The following is a 19,037-nucleotide window of genomic DNA, read 5'->3' on the forward strand; positions in this document are numbered from 1 at the left end:
TAATCAATCCATCAATCACTAATATGAATATTAGCAGTGATAATGCACAACCCTACCGAAGACCCCTGGTGATATTAAAGAAATCAGTCAGGATCCCATTGATGACAAACACCATATTAGTTGAAATAACACATGTGTCATGTCCCCATTTTTATTTTCCTCTATAGTACAACTGAAGTGGATTTCCAGGGCACGAGATGACCAGGTCATAGGAGCAGGTTTATGTCATCATAGATTCCAGGGGAGTTTTTAGGAGTTTTTATGGGGTCCTATGGCATTCAATTCACATATTATATTATCCATACAACTTGCATTTCATTCTGTTGTTTTTTGACAACTTTTAGAAAACCAAGTTATTATTGGGTCTGACTTAATTAATTTAGCTTGAGGTGGCATTCTGGGAGAAATATTTGATGGAATATCTTAGTGTAATAGCTCGTTGGAACTAGAATGAGAAGATCTACAAGATGTGGTGCTGAGAAGTGACTTCCAGTGGTTAGAGAGAGTATGGTGGGAGATTTACCATTTTTTATTATTAAAAATGGTTTTAATTAGTCATTTAATTAAGGAAAAATAATTGATTGGAGGAAAAGGCCAAAAGTGACTTAAGTGAAATAAAATAAAATTAAAAGGTCACTTAAGATAAAGTCAATGGAGGAGCTTCTAGAATAATAATAAAATAATAAAATAATAAAATGAGGTGCTATTAGAGGCTTGGGGAGCTATCTATGGAGATTTATAAAAGAGGAGGAGGAAACCATTTGGCAACATCTTGGAGTTGAGTATTTGTTTCTTGTGAAGAAGTTTGGAGAATCAAGAGTTCCTAGCTTCAATTGTAACCCCAAGATGGAAACCCTCAGGTGATGTAGTGAGAGTGCGCGAGAACCCTTCTCTCCCCTTGGTGAATTCATTCAGAATTGACAAGAGCTCTTATTGGTTGCAGTTTCATTTTTAGAGGCCATGTCTAGTGCCGCAGTAGACACATTTTGAGGCCGAATCTAGTTTGCAACAATTTTTTTCCCATAGGAAAAATCGTAATTTCATTATAGAAAGAAATTACATTTTGTAGATGCGTATGCATATGCTGAACACGTCAATGACCAGTTGTCATCATCGAGAGACCAGTGTTCTAAAATGTTGTTACCTTGATCCACGCAAGGAGGTAACAACCCAGAAAAAACTGAAAGATACAAAGGATATAAAGCCAGAGCTATCTAGTTTGCAACAGTTGTTCGATATTATTAGCTATTTCCATCTATTTCATATTATCATGTACTCCTATTTTTGGTTAATATAATAAAGCTAAGACTTGCTGCATTTTCCTATGTTCAATTTTTCTTGCGACATTTATGGTTATTTACCATGTTGTAGATTTTTCATAAATTTGATGTAGTATTAGTGTTGTGTATTTTCTGGGCTATATTACAGATTAAAAATGTTGCTGGCAAAAATTACTGTAAATTTATGGTGTTTTCCGCATGTACCTTCTGGGGTAATTTTACTATAACAAAATCACCATTATTTTAGCCAAATATTTTGAAAGGGACATTACAGTGGTATCAGAGCATGATTTTGGCCAGCTGTGAATTAAAATCGAAGTTTTTGTATTGTCATATTGTTCCTGAAAAATAAGGGAGCCAAGTTTGTGGATGAAAATTTTTAATCTATTTGCCAGAGGATAATTGTTGCAAGTCTGTCAAAAAATAAATTGTTGGACCGGATTTATTGCATGGCTGAAATTATTCTGCTAGGCCGAATTCATTTCGCTAGACCGAATTTATCTTTCTGGACTGAAATTATTTTGTTGGGTCAAATGTATCTTTCTGGACTGAGATTATTTTGCTGGGCCAAATTTATCTTGCATGGCCAAACTTATTCTATTGTGGATAATTTCTCTTGATGGATCAAAATTATTTGTTAGGCCCAGTTTATTTGCTGGAGCCCAATTTATTTTCCCGAGCCTAGTTTATTTTCTAGAGCTAGAGTTATCTATTGGGGCTAAGTTTATTTTTTAGGCCCAATTTATCTACCATATCCCAGTTTATTTCCAGGAGATTTTGCAAGAGATTTCTCTCATTTGAGCTAGTGAATTTGTAGATTGAAGAGTTGAAGCATTGTGCTACAAATTTATCTTATTTGGAGCAATGTGTAGCGCAAGGCAGACTGGGAAACCCACACTAAATTGGGGCTTTTTGGATCAGTTGGAATCTGCCCAAGATTTTTCTAAGGTTTGTGAGTGGAGTCTGTGGTTGAAATTTCAGAATTTTCCAGGAAATATATGGCTTGGAAAGAAACATTCATTCAGTAGTGCGTTTTATCAGTAAATTGGGTAATTCACACCACTTGGTGAGCTTGATCTTGGTTTGGATTTAAGCCAAACTATTTCTGGGTTTTTATGGGTTTGGTGTGAGGAACTCGAGGTTAAATTTCTACAATTTTTTGAGTAGTTTTGAGGATAGAAAATTTAGTTCTTCTTCAGCAACAACTGTAGCATTTTTTGGGCAGCGCGTGCTACCTATTTCGGCCATTTCCAGCACCTGGGGTCTACTTCATTTCACCTGGGTTTTGCATTCATGTAGTGTGGTATCAAATTCATTTTATCATTCTAATTCTTTCAAGCATTTGCCTCTCATGCTTATTTATGTTGTAAGTGTTTCCACTTTATCTGCAAAGTTTTTGACAAAAGTATTGTCTACTAACTATTTGTTAATTTTTCTCAATGAAAATTTTCAATATTTGTTGAGTTTGTGAGAGAGTATGGTGAGTCTACATGAGGTGTTCTTATTATATTTTGACCTCTATGTAATTGTTGAGTGACTAGTGAGGGATGAGTATGTCTCTACGTGAGAGGTCTATGTATTGAGTCAGCTTGTCACTATTGTGTACTTCTTGATGTACTTGTCATTATTTAGCTAAAACATGGATCAAACCTTCACAAATTCCCTCTATAAACTAGAAGCAACAATCAATAGAACTTTGTCCAAGGGAATACTTTCCATGCTACAACAAGAGTAGCCATAGGACGAACATGAGTTGGGGTCCAAAATTCTTGCACTTATGACATATTTGAGATTCATGGGGGTTACAACAAAATTCGTTCTCAAACTAAAATAACTTGCTTCACTCCTCTCCAAAGTGCATCAATTAGATGGGAAGAGCTTGATTTGGGCTTTAAAACGAGCCATGCTTGCTCTCATACAACACAAATTTTTGGAGCATCCTTGTATAGGGGTCAAACTTCCAATTTCCTCTTATCTCAATAGTATCATGATGCTGACTGCACCTATACCTCCTTACAATGATGACATTATGAGGGGATTATTCAGACTAATAGTGGAGACCTTTCAAAATTTTGATAATAGTGAGGGCCCTACCTTTGGGAAGAGGCTAGAGATTCTGGAAGTCATGGCCTTAGTTAGATATTATGACCTCATGTTTGAGCTGGAGTGTGATGATTTGATCATACAGATGTTCCAATGCTTCTTTAGCATTAGGAAACATCATCCTGACAGGGTCATAACACACATGTAGTCCATTTTTTCCTCATGTATGGGAGGCCATGATATCATTTGCAAGAAGTTACAGTCTAGATTGTTGACCATTTGGAGGATAGAAAAATTGGTCTCATCTGATGCTTATGAATTAACCGAAAGTTTGGTTAAGTAGAACATTGATCTATTTAGGAGACGATTGACCCATAAAGAGTTGTGAAGGATTGGTGGTGACCAACCATGTAGCAAGAATGAGCTGAGGAGGAAGGGTCTTTGCTTCATTTGCAAGGAACCTTGGGGACTTGACCACTAATTCTTGAGTGACACTGAGGAGATGACTTGGGTAGAGCAGGAGGAGATTCCTTCCAACTTTTAGGATGAGGATTCTTCTTTGGATGAGGCCATGGGGTCATAAGTGGATGCCTATGGGGAGCATGAGCGGTCATGTGGAGTTGTTGACAACATACAAATTTTTTATTCGGTGTGTATGATGAGATGTCAGTTGATCCTATGGGAGAAAATCAGGGTGATGATTCAACATGGAGAGAACATAGAGGAGAATGGGTCAACTGAGGAGGATGTTATAGATCCAATTGGAGTTTCATGTTAAGCCCATGATAGAGGAGGATAAGCGGCCATATTTTGGACCATCCATTTATGAGGAGCATACATATACATAAGAAACTAACATAATTGCTACACTTTCAGTTAGTAGCCGCCGAGAGAAGGTTGAGCATTTCAGGACAGATCTTATGGCATTGAAGCAGAAGATCCAAAAAGGCTGAGGCACCATCTTGCAGCAGGACAGTAAAATTGAGGAGCTTATAAGGGTGTGTGCTGAGTCAACAAACAAGTTCTCTAATGTTGAGGGGCAACTGAGGGTCCTAGCAAGGTAGCAAGAGGAGTACATTTGAGAGTTTAGAGCAGCCTTCTCCAGGAGTACCTAGATAGGGCATGCAACACAATTTGTCCACTTGTACCCATTGTAGGGAAAGAGGCAAGGTTTTCTCAGTGGATAGTGTCGATTTATTATACATAGCAACACGAGTTGAGTGTGGACCAACATCATCATAGTGAACTTGTTCCTTACACCAGTGTCCATGCCTTAGATTGGAAAGAGATCACGAGTTCATATCCTATTGATGGAGTATCATTCTTAGTCAGGGGCATAATTCAACTTGAGCCTTTAGGTGAGAGGGTTACTGCATGTTTTAGTGGGCAATGGGAAGTGGATCGACAGTTCATCAGTGTTCTAGTAGCACTAGCCCAACATCAGTAGAGTGTGGTTGACCTCGACCTATGTGAGAAGTTGGATTGGAGAGATGTGATGAGTTGGTATTCTATTGGTGGATCAACATCTACAGTAAGAGAAAGAGCACAAATCGAACCATGGGTGATGGACGAGGATGATTGGTTATGGTGGTTTTGGGATCCAGGTGGATCCATGGATGGAATATTAAGTCAATGGGTTGTTTGGGATTCGAGTTTTGAGAGATCCATTCATGTTTGAATTGCATGGAGGCATGATGTGGTTTAATGGTTCGTATGGGATCTTGATATCAGTCTGCAAATTCCTCTACAGAGGAAAGCTATGGATTGTTTGAGGGCAAGCAATATTGGGGAGGGAGGATTTTTCATGTCCCCATTTTTATTTTCCTCTATAGTACAACCAGGGTGGATTTCCAGGGCACTGGATGACCAGGTCATGGGAGGAGGTTTATGTCATCATAGGTTCCGGGAGGGTTTTGAGGAGTTTTTATGGGGTCCGATGGAATTCGCTTGGAATATTCTATCATCCGTACAAGTTTGCTTTCGTTTCATTGCTTTCCGACAACTTTTAGAAAACAAGGTTATTATTGGGTCTGACTTAATTAATTTAGCTTGAGGTGGCATTCCAGGAGAAATATTTGATGGAATACCTTAGTGTAATATCTCGTTGGAACCAAAATGAGAAGATCTATAAGATGAGATGCTGAGAAGTGACTTCCAGTGGTTAGAGAGAGTATGGTGGGATATTTACCATTTTCCTTATTAAAAATGGTTTTAATTAGTCATTTAATTAAGGGAAAATAATTGATTGGAGGAAAAATAACAAAAGTGATTTAAGTGAAATAAAATAAAATTAAAAGGTCACCTCAGATAAAGTCAATGGAGGATCTTCTAGAATAATAATAAAATAATAAATGAGATGCTTCTAGAGGCTTGGGGATCTATCTATGGATATCTATAAAAGAGGAGGAGGAAACCATTTGGAGACAACTTGGAGTTGAGTATTTGTTTCTTGTGGAGAGGTTTGGGGAAGAAAAGTTCCCAACTTTAGTTGTAACCCCAGGACGGAAACCCTTAGGTGATGTAGTGAGAGTGGGAAAGAACCCTTCTTTCCCCTTGGTGAATTCATTCAGAATTCATAGGAGCTCTTATTGGTTGCAGTTTCATTTTGAGAGGCCATGTCTAGTGCTGCAACAGACAAATTTTGAGGTCGGACCTAGTTTGTAGTAGTTGTTCGAGATTCTTAGCTATTTCATATTGCCATGTACTCCTATTTTTGGTTAATATAATAAAGCTGAGACTTGTTGCATTTTCCTTGTGTTCGTTTTTTCTCGCAACATTTCTGGGTATTTACTGTGTTGTAGAATTTTCATAAATTTGTCGTAGCATCAGTATTGTGTATTTTCTGGGCTATATCGCCGATTAAAAATATTGTTGGCAAAAATTACTGTAAATTTATGGTGTTTTCTGCATGTACTTTCCGGCATAATTATACTATAACGAAATTACCATTATTTTAGCCAAATATTTTGAAAGGGACATTACAACATGCCATAATCCAATCAATAAGCCTATGATTGGAACCAATTTTATGCACAATCATTTAGAGGAATTCCTAGTCGATAAAATCATATGCCTTAATCAAACCAACTCACAATAGGCATGTTGCCAACCTGTGTGATTTTATTATGTGGATTCATTCTTAGGAGATGGCAACTACGTCCTATATATGTCGATTGGGTAAGAATCCAAATTGTTCCGGCATAATGTGAGTCAAGCTTGATGAGGATAACATATGCTTGTTGTATAATTCCACCCTTCGGGTGAATCCATCGCTATTTGATGTTTTAACGAGTCTAGCGAAGGTGAAACTCAGTCTTGTCTAGATGGACAATTTTGTCGCTATTCAATGTTTTTAACGAGTTTAAAGACAAAGATAACTCAGTCCTTTTCACATTTAGAGAGTCTGAAAAGGGACTAAAAGGAAACTCCAAAAGTTCTTTTTTGTAAAATAATCTCTCAAGTCCGAAAAAGCGTAAAATAATACAGGAGAGATATCGTTTCCAATCCTTTAACGAGATGGAAAAGACAACTGCTTGGAAATCTTTTCATATTTAGAGAGTCTGAAAAGAGCTTAAAGAGGACTCTGCTTTGAGGAATGAGTGGTGTCTAGGGTAGCAACTTGTTCCGGTGATGTTGGAACTTCTCAAAACATGTTGATTTATGTGAAGAGGTTGGCTAGTAAGACCACTCATTGTAACTGTTCCTCAAAAAATGTAAAACAACCAAGTGAAAGTGTATGATCGGCCACAGGCATGGTGGTGATGGAATGAAGACAACCAAGGCTCATTTGACGAAAAAGGTTGATAGAATGGCAATCACAAGGGTTAAAATGGAAATGGGTTCGTTTTTACACAAGCTTGAACCATAGGGAACTATGCTTGGATTCAATTTCATGTTTACACAAGCTTGAAACGAAAACCTATGCTTGGATTCAGTTTCATTTTTACACAAGCTTAAAATGAAAAACTGTGCTTGGATTTAGTTTCATTTTAACACAAGCTTAAAATGAAAAACTATGCTTGGATTCAGTTTACATGCCCCCAGCATGATGAAAGGGAGAGTCTCCTGTTATCCAACACCTATTTCGCTTCGTCCAGATAGGGACAAAGGTGAATGGGATGATTCCCTTCACATAACCTACAAGGAAACTTAACTTTGCCACTAGGTGCATTCCCCACAAGCTTCATTACATTCACCTAAGTAGACTAATCGTGGCAATTAGGTGGATGGAATGAAGGTTCTTTTATGAGATCAAGTGAAAGACTCGACTGGGATTTTACGAGATCTACTCAAAGACTCAACTTGGAACTTTGCTCTAGGGGACGTTGTTTCATTTTTTAATGAGCTTGACACAAGACTAGGAATTCTGCTCAGATTCCTTGTTTCATTTTTTAATGAGCTTGACATAAGACAAGGAACTATGCTCATGGACCTATTTCATTTTTTAACGAGGTTGACAGAAGACAAGGAACTATCCTTGAACCCTTGGGTTCATTTTTTAACGAGGTTGACACAAGACAAGGAACTATCCTCGAACCCTTGGGTTCATTTTTTAATGAGGTTAACACAAGACAAGGAACTATCCTCGAGCCCCTTGTTTCATTTTTTAACAAGGTTGACACAAGACAAGGAACTCTCCTAAGACCCCTTGTTTTATTTTTTAACGAGGTTGACACAAGACAAGGAACTCTCCTCGGAGACCTTAATCACAACCCATAAGTGGTCATGAAGGAGAGATCTAGTTCCAATGCCCCCAATACATGATGTACAACATCACTGAATTGATCGTCAGTTGATGTAGGTATGGAATAGGTTGCCACATAATTAACCTGTGGCGGGGATGACACCATTGGTATAAATGGACCATTTAGGGAAGATGGTTGACTAGAAGCCATATTTGGACCCGAAAATGAAAGCTAGTCAACGATGACAATTCTGCCTTCATGCAGGAAACAAATCACTCAAAAGAGTGTTGAAACGATAGCTCCCATGTCATAAACATAGTTGCGCCCAAGTAGTAAGTTCTAATCTAAAGGGCCTGGGACTACCATCACATTTAGATAAACAGTTTTTCCCCCCAAAGTAATGGGTAACCGAGGGAGGATCCCTAATGGTTGATTGGTTCCTTTGTTAAAAGCCAACAGATTCTGGGTAACAGGCACAAGCGATGGTGAACCAAGCGCTTGCCAAGCAGTTGAGGAAAGGATACTCACTGATGCACCTTCATCTATAATAGTGCCAGATACAATCATATTACAAACTTGTACTATGATTTGGAAAGGCACATAAGAAGGAAGGTGGAATCCTGCCAGTCAATTCCAATCAAAGGAAGTGACTAGACTACTTGGAGGGGGTACCATAGAAACGGGAGAACTAACCCCTTGAGTTACGAGAATGGGAGGATTTTCCTCCTCTCTCCATGGAACAGGAGGACTGCCCCCAAGCTCATTAGAATTTGAAGAAACAAAAACAACTTGAGTGATATCATGTTCACTATCTTCGGGAAAGGTATGATTGAATGAAGGTGAAATCGAGTCAACTATTACCTTGACTTGTTGATTTGGGTTGGGTATAGACTCATAGGATTCACTTTCAGAGAGAGTGGGCTTAACCGACGGTTGATTTTGGTCAATAAATTCATCAACTAGTGAAGGATTAAGGGATAGTTTCCTGTAACCATATGGAAGTCGTTGCGGTGAAGCAGGATGGTTATCCAACACTTTTTTGGCTTCATCCAGATAGGGACAAAGGTGAATGGGGTGATTCCCTTCGCATAACCTGCATGGAAACTTAACTTCACCCTTATTTCCTTAAACTTTACTACCACTAGTTGATGGTGTGTCACCAGCATGATCTTGAGAAGTTGATGACACAGGATGATGTCAACATGAATACCATTCTTCTAAGATCTGAGGAATATCAGGACGATTTCAAATATGGTCTCCCGCACAAAGTTTGCATGGATATCGAACTTTGTGAGGCTTGATGGGTGGTTTCTCATCAGATGTTGCATTCAAAACAATGGTTTCTTGGTTGCCCCTCTGCTGAATTTGCTTCTTCCTCTTCTTCTTCCCTTTTTTCTTCTTCTTAGCCACCTGGTTACTAGTACCAATACCTTCACCAGGCGAAGAGGAAGAAGGGGGAAGAAACAACCGAGGAAGAAGGCAAAGGGTCAACTTTAGGATCAACTGGAGGTTGATTTTGTCCAGTTGGAGGTGTAATCGATTGCGGAGAAATCACGACATTTTGAACCAAGGAGGTTGAAAACAACCATACTGGCAAGCCAATGGTAAATCCCGGTAGGGATAATGTAGCCATATAAGGAGCACCAATATTTTCGAAAGGCGGAAAAGGACTAGGATTCCCATCAAAAGGAATTCCTTGATTGGTGGACTCTGGATTTGTCGCCATAGTTTCAACCTAAGATCAACTAAGGAGCATTCGTGGAGTATGTTATCCACGGTCAATTAATTTTTACGACACTGGAACACAACTTTGCTTTTTCATTTTTAAAGATTCGAGAAGAAACAAAATATGACTCTAGTCGCTTTCGATGTTTAATGAGCCTAAAAGGACAAGTGCTCAGATGATCCTTTTCTTTTAAAGAGTCGAAAAGGAACGAAAGTGACTTCTCTAGAGATTCTAAACAAGAGGGTTTACCAAAAAAACCGCAAAACTGAAATATACACCTTGGTGATAAATGAAGGAGAAATTACCAAGGATTTAACGTACGGTAGTCAATCTTCCCAAATGCTGTGTTCAGTGCATTGCGATTGATAAGGTAGCAGACTCGGCTTCCTAGGGATAAAGGATTTCAACCTATTGGGGTCTCCCACTATATACTCGACAGTACTGGGAGCACAAGTCCGTACTAGTACTTATCGAATCAGAGAGGAGGAATCACCCAACCCCAATGAAAACGACAGCCACTAGGTTTAAAGACGTCGGAACACGTCTCTAGCCTAGACATCTAGATGTTTTCGTTAAGTTCCAATGCGTTATTAGATTAACTGATGTAAATTTTAGGTTGATCTTGCTTAAAATTTGCCTTTGAAGGTTCACCACAAGATGTTTTCCGAAATTCCTAAGAATGCAACTAGAATGAGAAGCACTCTTTCCATTTAATTTCAACAATGAAAATCCTAGCTATGAGGGATAGAGCATACAAGTACTTTTTGAACAAACAACAAAGAGCACAAACTGGATGAAATTCCCTAAAGCATTCCTTTCAAGCATTCACAAACTTCAATATGCACCATGCATGTTTTTCTTTTCGGTTTCTCTTAATGTGAATTATGCAATAAGAAAAACTAATGCACAAATGATTCAGAACTCTTTTCATAAAAAATGACGATTTGTGACAATTTATTTTAAAGGGAAAGGAAGACTATACGACACTTCGATTTTAAAGAAATGAATATTTTTGACACTTTAAATGAAAATACAAATCAAATGCACAAATCAATCAATCGATCTTTCATGAATGAAGACTTTACGAAAATTCAACTTTCGAAATAAAAGACGATGTTACGACACTTTCTTTCGACAAAGATCAATCAACCAAAAACTAACTTTGACTATAGACTGATAATGACAAAGAAAACATTAAAGAAACATTAATCAATCCAATCAAAGTAGGTCTGGCTGGCTGAGGAGATGAAAAGATTGTTTTAAGACATAAGACATCATTGATTTTCAACAAGCAAGCAATCAGAAGAATTTTGGCAAAAACTCAATCCAAAGGTGGGAATTTAACCTAAGGTTGATTAGCGCAGGTCACGGAGGAGCTAACTGCGCTGCAAAGCACTGCACTGATTTCAATGATTTCAAAACTGATCAGTGTAGGTCAAAGAGGGCCAATCTGCATTGATCAGCGCAGCCCAAAGAGGGAAAAACTGCGCTGATTAAAATATTCCTTTGTTAATCAGCGCAGGTTAAAGAAGGCCTAATTACGTTGCAGCGCACTGTCTCTAAGGCTAGCCTGCAGTGATTCCTATGCGGCCACTCATGAGTCATCTAACCTCAAATTTTGACCAAAATTCAATGCAAAAGGCTGAATTACAACAAGTAAAGTCTGGCCAAAAAAGAATAGCAGTTACAGGCCACGTTAGAAATGCATAAATATGATCCTAAAGTCATAGAATTTGTCACAGAAGCCCTTGCCCTGAATGATCAACTCTTGCAACAACAGGAAACGCTTTGCCAAAGAATATCGCAATGGAACTCTCACTGCGAAATGAGCAACAAAATCACAAGTCAAGTCGTAGATTTGCGACTTGATTATGATTTAATTGATAAGAAATGTCTGACTATTTGAATTGGCGGGAATCAGAGGAAGGCAAGAAATCAGGGTTTGCCCAAGATCAATGAATCCCACAAAGAAATGTTGTTTAATAAATCGGATGCACAGATCAAAAAAGCAGAACAGGCAACGGAAGAGGCAGCGATAGCAGCAAGCAATATCATTGATTGTGTCAATGAAAATTTGCACAGAGCCAACCTGATATCGGAAACCGCTCCAGGATTTCTCCCAAAAATGCAGCAACTGCAAACAAGTTGGAGACAGAAAGCTGAAGAAAGGGCAGAGTCAATCAAAAAGTTAACTAAGTTAAAATGGGACACTTACTGGCAATATTTGGTGAAACCACACAGTCAGTGTATGACTCTGAAGTGCCTTACAAATTCCGCCGAAAAGATAGCGCCAACGCTTGCTGATTCCATTTTCACAGGACAATTAAAATCGGAGGTCAGCCAACCAACACTCCTGAAGCCGATGCTGGATGCTTGCGACTTAAGAGAACAGATGCATAGTTGATCTTTAGATACATTTTCAATTTAATTTCAATTTACTTTTGCTTTAGATGGGGATGGTCATTTAAACCTCCTCCTATATTTTTGTAATAACTATTTTTAGTCATTAGTTAGTAGTAATTAAACCCCTCTCATGCATTTAGAGAGGGGTCCATAAATTTGTCAAAAAACAGTTCTTTAGAACATGCACTTCTGCACCCTTTAAGTAGGTTTTGATAAATGAATGGAACGAGATTTATTTATATCTGTGTTTAATGTCTGCTACTGAAATTCACTTCTGTACTCTTAGTAGATATTGAATTATGAGAAGATAAATCTATATTGTTGAAGCTCATGAGTAGGACTTATTATCAATGGTACTTTTATTTCTTAATGATTTCTGCTTATGCGTCAAGTGATATGTTATTTTCAGTTGTTTATATATGAAGGCTTGGATGTTCAATTATCATTTAGCACTTTTGTACAGTGGTAACTATTCTTTTTATGCTGAGTGTATGAATAACTTATTATGTGATATGCTTATCATAATTGTTTCGGCTAATTTGTTATACGAAACAATTTACTTTTAATGGATTCTTTTCTCATAGCAATTGAATAATCTTTATTACTGATTGATGTTAGAAACTACTTTAGATCGCATAAGTGAAGAGTTAATCCCATGATAGTTTTTTAGAATTAGATGTTTCCATTCATTAGAATAAAATTGCATGTGTTAGATTAGATTTAGATTAAAAGCATTTTACTTAGAAACTTTTAGGAAGGAAAACAACATCCCTTAGCATCATCACAAACAAATTGGGAAACTGGCCCATTATCTGCAGTCGGAGCCACTATCCCAAACAGAAAACGAGTTGCTTTCAAGGTCTGGACCGGGTGGTTATCCCCCTTGTTGTAGACCCGATTTTCGGGGCTTCAACAGGTTGATGGGACACTTATTCCAAGCTGAATATTGGGCAAAGGCACAGTGATGGGGATCACTAGTGATTGTTTAATGGCTAAGGAAATTGGCAAAGGAAATGGCTAAGGCTTTGGAAAGTAAAATGGCATTTTTTGAACATTTATTTATGAAAATAATGGAAATTAGGAGAAAAGGGAGGTGAAAAGTCACATGTTGCATGTGAGGAGGAAATTGAAGGAAAATGATAGAAAAATAAAGAAAATAGAGGCCTTATTCATAAAAAAGATTATGAGGATCAGTTGGTAACCTTTTGTCAGTCCAGTTTGGGAGCTCTATCATGATTCTCTCTCTCTCTCTCATACCTTGGATACTTAGATCTTTCTTGGAGCACTCTTGCAGGGTGTGGCATACTTGGATTTTGGATCAAGAAGCCAAAGGAAGAGCAAGAAGGCGCAAGAGGACATCAATATCAGTAGCTACAGTGGATTTTTCTTGCAGGTACTGAGTTGCATGTATGTTTTCCTCACTAGTTTTGGCATGCATTGCATATGCATGTGGTTTGTTGGTTATGAACTTTCATTAGCATGGAGGATGGCCGAGATTGACAGTGGATTTTCCTAGCCTTTCCATTTCCCGGATAGCCATGGAGATTGTGGGTTTATTTCCTTGTTTTGTTTTGGTTGGTTCTCATGTTTCCTTAGCTTGAGTTGAGTTACTAGTTCCTGGAACCTTGGTTGGACAAACGCTCTGAAGCCCTGTAACAACTTGGGTTGAGGTACTAGTCTCATAGCCTTAGTTGGAAAAACACTCTGGAGCCCTTGGTGGGTTGAGTTACTAGTCCTGGAGCCTTGGTTGGACAAACGCTCTGGATCCCGATAAAATTTATGGGTTGACTTACTAGTCTTGGATCCTTGGTTGGAACAAACGCTCTCGAGCCCTGGAAGGCTTGGATAGAGACCAATCTGATGATGGTTTTGGGATGTCTGACCATGAGGTGGAATCATTGTTTGATGGGTTGAGGTGTTTGGCCTTTGGAAACCCTGGATGGTTTTGTATTGAAGTGTTCTATGAGATCCCACATTCATGCTTGGAATATGGCACGACGGTGAATGGTTGAAGAAATATTTGGCTCAGCCATTGTCTGGTCGGGTGGAACATGGAAGTCCCATCCCGGTTTGGATTTTTCATCATCAATATGAGGTATCTGATGTAGGAGCATTCAGCTCAACACCATTATTGTATTCTATTAGACATAGGGGGTCTTGTGTTTCAAGGAAGTTGGTTTCCTAAGTATTGAATTAATGTAATTATTTAATGTTTTGAGTGATTTTAATGACAATAGGAATTAATTGAATATTGTGAGGCATAATTTTAAATGTTCTCGAATGTAGGAGAACATGAGAGATTTACGATAGTTGAGTGATGAGAGGATTGAGAATTGACTGTAAATCTTAGATTAGGAGTTAGTTCATGATTTTTTGGATTTGAGATAATCCTTAGGGATGAGAAAGAGATTTTAGGGTTTTTTTGTGAAGCTTATGGATCTAAACCAGGAATTGGTTTTAGAATCCCTTTGTATAAATGTAAGCCTAAAAGGCATGATCAAAGGTTAGAGAGGTTAGAGTTAGAGAATTAGAAAGTTAGCTAGTTGATGTAATTGTAAACCTACGGACAGATGATGAAACAGAGGCCATTAAATTAGAAGATCAGGCCGAGGAGAGACGAAGAGTCTCATTATGTAATTGTTTGTTGATATATATGTATGCACAGAGATTCAAATTCCAATTTATATAAGTGTGTTATCGAATATTGAATGATGAATGAATGAATTAGCATATAATGTGTGACAGAGAGTTGCAGGCGAAGTTCGACGATTACATAGAGAAATACATGAAGAGAAGGATCATAATGGATCATTGGATCCATTAGAAAGATCAAAGCCAAAGCCCAGGAGGAATCGCGCAGTGGAACAGCCGAGGGACCAAAATCTTGAAGAAACCCGAAACCATAGTGGAACGTTGAAGGAATAGCATAAAAGCATAAGTAAACAGAGTAGTGGAGGATTAAAGTGTCAATGCACAACAACCGTTAGATCTCATATATCAATAGCCAAGATCCAATCGCAGAGGAGACGGAGGAATATCGCATCGGCAGTAACCCTTCAAGTGTTGTCGGATGGCCGAAGGGAATAAGCGATTGAGATCATGCGATTAATCGTCAACCGTCAGATCGCGAGCCTGATTAACAGTTGAGATGTAATCGCATATCGCAAAGGTTAGGAAATAAAGGACGGTGCGATAGCCGATAGCCGATAGCGATAAGCACTGATCGGAGATTGGGCAGATCGGAGATCGGAGGCATCGGTGATTGGAGGAGGAGGAGGAGCAGCGCAGTGGAAATTTTAACATGGAATGCCGACCTGACGATAAATATGAATGCGGGTGTATAGATTTTGAGATCCGCTTATGTGGTGTGGAGCGGAATTTCAATGCATTTCCTTTGTATTTCGTTAAAGTGTTGTCCCGAGTCTTTTAAGGCTTAAGCGTTATTTAAACGCTTCTGATAGTCGCATATCAGAATCGGAGGGGTGATAAGAGCATATATATGGTATGACCATGACAACTGCAATGAGCGATTACGATAAAGGAAATTCTTGGAAAACGTGCTAAGGCAGAGGAAAAGGCGAAAAGGTATGATTTATGTGGTTTTATGTGTCATCTATTATAAAGGGTTTAATAAAGACTGGGCTATTGTAATGAATTGATGCCGCATGAATTCTAATTAAAGGGGCCATAAAACATTGTTCATTTATAATGAATATTTGACCGGATGGTCATATAATTCCTGGGGAAAATGGTTTATGCATAGGAATATGCATACTGTGGGTAAAGCAGGGGTAACCCTGCGTCATTTGGTATCAGAGTTGAACAAAGAAATTGTGTGTGAAAGTTTCTTTGGAAGAATTTAGAACAGAGGTATGTGGAAAGATGTGTATGCGAGCAAGGGAGATCAGATTCTAATATGATAGTGAAGCAACCAGAGTAAAGTTGGGAGATTGTTAAGCTCTTGGAGGCAGGTGAGTAAGAATTAAGAAGAGACTGCAGAAACATAAAGAATCTACAACGATATTTTGAAGAATGAAGATTCACTCGGATGTGAAGAGTGGGTGGAGAAACCATGCAGGTAATGTTTTATTTAACTCTGATTTGAGTTTTGCTGGATAAAGAAATAGATTGAAGATTGATAGTTGCAGCTAATGAAGTATCTCAGCAAAAGAATATCGAGTCTTAAGAAGCAGTAATGAAAGACACTGGTAAGGATTTCTGAGTGGAAAAAACCTCAGCAAAGAAGAAATTGTTGCTGATAGCTAAGCTTTGCCAAGATAAAGCTGAAAGATTGGAAGAAAGAATCAGACTCTCAATCTGATTGACAATGGCTGAATATTGATAATTTGTGCATTGGAAGCATGAAGATCTATTGAAATAGATTTGAAGAAATGGTGAGATCCTGAAGGTAGGTGAAGGTATGAAAATTTGTCTAATGATTAGTAGATATTGAATGAATGAAGTTTTAGAGCAAGATTACAGTAGCTAAATTGTAAGAGGGACTTTGTAAGCTCTTGAAGTAACAGAGTTTGAAGATACAGTTGAAGGCTAGTGGAAAGAACAGTCCATTCAAAAAGTGCAGGTGAATGGGAGGACAAGATCATACAAAGATCTTAAAGGTGAGGTGATATGTTCTTATTTTAATTTGAATTGAATATTGGAGAGTTGTGGTCTTTATATTGATGCATAGGTAGCAACAGAGGAAGGTGAGAAGATTGCAGCAACCTAGAGCGAGGAGAGCAGAATTGGTTCCAAAGGAAAGAACCAGACAAATGCCAACGAACTGAGCTCAGAGGAGAGAAGCTTAGTGAGGCATATGTAGCAAGGAGGAGACTTGTTACTACAGAGGTATTGTTGCATATCACAAAGGCAATTCCACAAAGGATGTGGGTAGAATTGATAAGAGATAAAGGAAGCTGGTAAGAGTTTCTAAGTGAAAGCAGAAATGTGGCAGAACCTTGAGGAATTCCAACAGAGATTGGATAAAGAGGACATTTGTGTTCTTGAGAAGGTGCAGATGAGTTGAAGCCTAAAGGAGCAGAGAAGAGTGCTCAAAGGAGGTTCCAGAGATAGAGAACCAATTGCTTGCCAAAAGACCAAGTACAGAGGAAATTTTGGTGAGGTAAGTGGCAGCAAGGCAGACTTGATGTTGTGGAGGCTTTAGTGCAGCTCATAGTGAGTGAGTGAGGAACTCATAGAGATAAAGAGGATGATTACTAGTGACAGTCATAATAGAGGTTCTGAAATAAACCACAACCAAGGACAGAAGAAAAGAGATGCCAAGACAAATGGCATGAGAATGAGTGATGAATAATATGATAGAGAAATGGTTGAGATATCAGTTCAGCTTGAAGTATTAATGGAAATGTTGCAGAGAAATGAAGCGGAACAGAAATATGGTACATCATGAGAAAGAAAGTGAAGTGGCAGAGGCTACAAGAGAAGAGGAATCAGCGGGTGAATATGCACTTAAAAAAGGAGCTAAGGGAACTTGAACAGATTATAGATGTCAAATTGAAGACAGAGAAGCTTGAAAGAGTTGAGCTACAGCAAAAGGGAGATGTTGAAGTTTCGATATGTGAACCAGAACTTGGACCATTACTTTTTGAAAGTGATGAAGAGACAGAGGAGTTGAATCATATGAATGATTCAGAGCAGCCAGAAGACTTGATGACTGAAGCATCAAATGAGACCGAAAGGTATTGTATTTTTAAAATTAATGATTTGTGTATGATTGCAGGTTTGGAAGAAGATAGGCAGTCTTTTAAAGCTGTCAAAAACATGAAAGAATACCTTCCAGAAGATGAAAGTTTTGAAGAAGAATATGACAAGGAGACTGGAAAAGAATCAGTTCGCTACAGTGGACAAGTGCTGAAAGACATCATTGAAACAGATGATGAGAAGGAGAGACTAGCTGACAGTCTCAAGAGTTATTTGAGTTTGAATCAGCGTATTGATATGCTGACAGAAGAAGAGAGATCCAAGCAGCATACTGAAGTGTTGCCAAAGGAAGAAGAGGTACAGAGGCCTTATATCTTTAATTATGATGATTGTCTTATAATTGAAGATGTTATTGCAGAAACTGGAACATATTTGGCATAGGTGGATAGCCAAATGAAAGAAGAAGAGGAAGAACATATACTAAAGGATGTTAAGAAAGATTTAGCAGAGGAAGAAGGACCGTGTGATGATGGATCAATCACAAATGAAGAAATGGGAGATTGTGTAAAATTTCCAAAGTTTAATCCAAGTAAAATTATTGAATTATATAGGGAATTAGACTTTCAAAGGAGGAAGTTAGAAGAACAGATGATAAGTGTTCAGGATAAATTGTTGAAGAAGAATGACAAAGAAGTTGTCATAAATAATAATCAAGAAGAAGTTGATAAGTACAGGAAACAAAAGTAGGAAATTGTTCAGAAAGACAATATAGTAGCAGCTGAAAAGGTGCAAGATAGTAATAAAGAAGAGGGTAACGATGTAAGGGCGGCAGCAATAATGAGAGTTCAGCAATCAAGAGTTGAAGACAATCAGCAGACCGAGGATATATTGGATAGAGAGATTGAAGTAATAAGAAGGTTAATGATGAAAGTGTCATAGAAGAAGACAACCACAAGAAAGTAAAGGAGTGACAACAAGAGGAAGACAGTAGTAGATTGTGAAAGCAGGGCAAGTGGAGCATTGCAGCATAAGGTATAGAAACCTCGAGAACAGTATCAGACAACAGCAGCAATAGAACAATGGACAAGTAAAAACAGGTTACAAAATAAAGTGTGGGATCCAAGAGGAATCAATTATCCAGACTTATGACCAGGAGGTCATAAATTTTCTTACTTGGGGAGTCTGATGCAGGAGCATTCAGCTCAACATCATTATTGTATTCTAGTAGACATAGGGGGT

Source organism: Pinus tabuliformis, chromosome 7 (assembly GCF_031772625.1).
Source record: "Pinus tabuliformis cultivar Carrire ecotype Pingquan chromosome 7, CPIR1, whole genome shotgun sequence".
In the NCBI taxonomy this organism is placed as follows: domain Eukaryota; kingdom Viridiplantae; phylum Streptophyta; class Pinopsida; order Pinales; family Pinaceae; genus Pinus; species Pinus tabuliformis.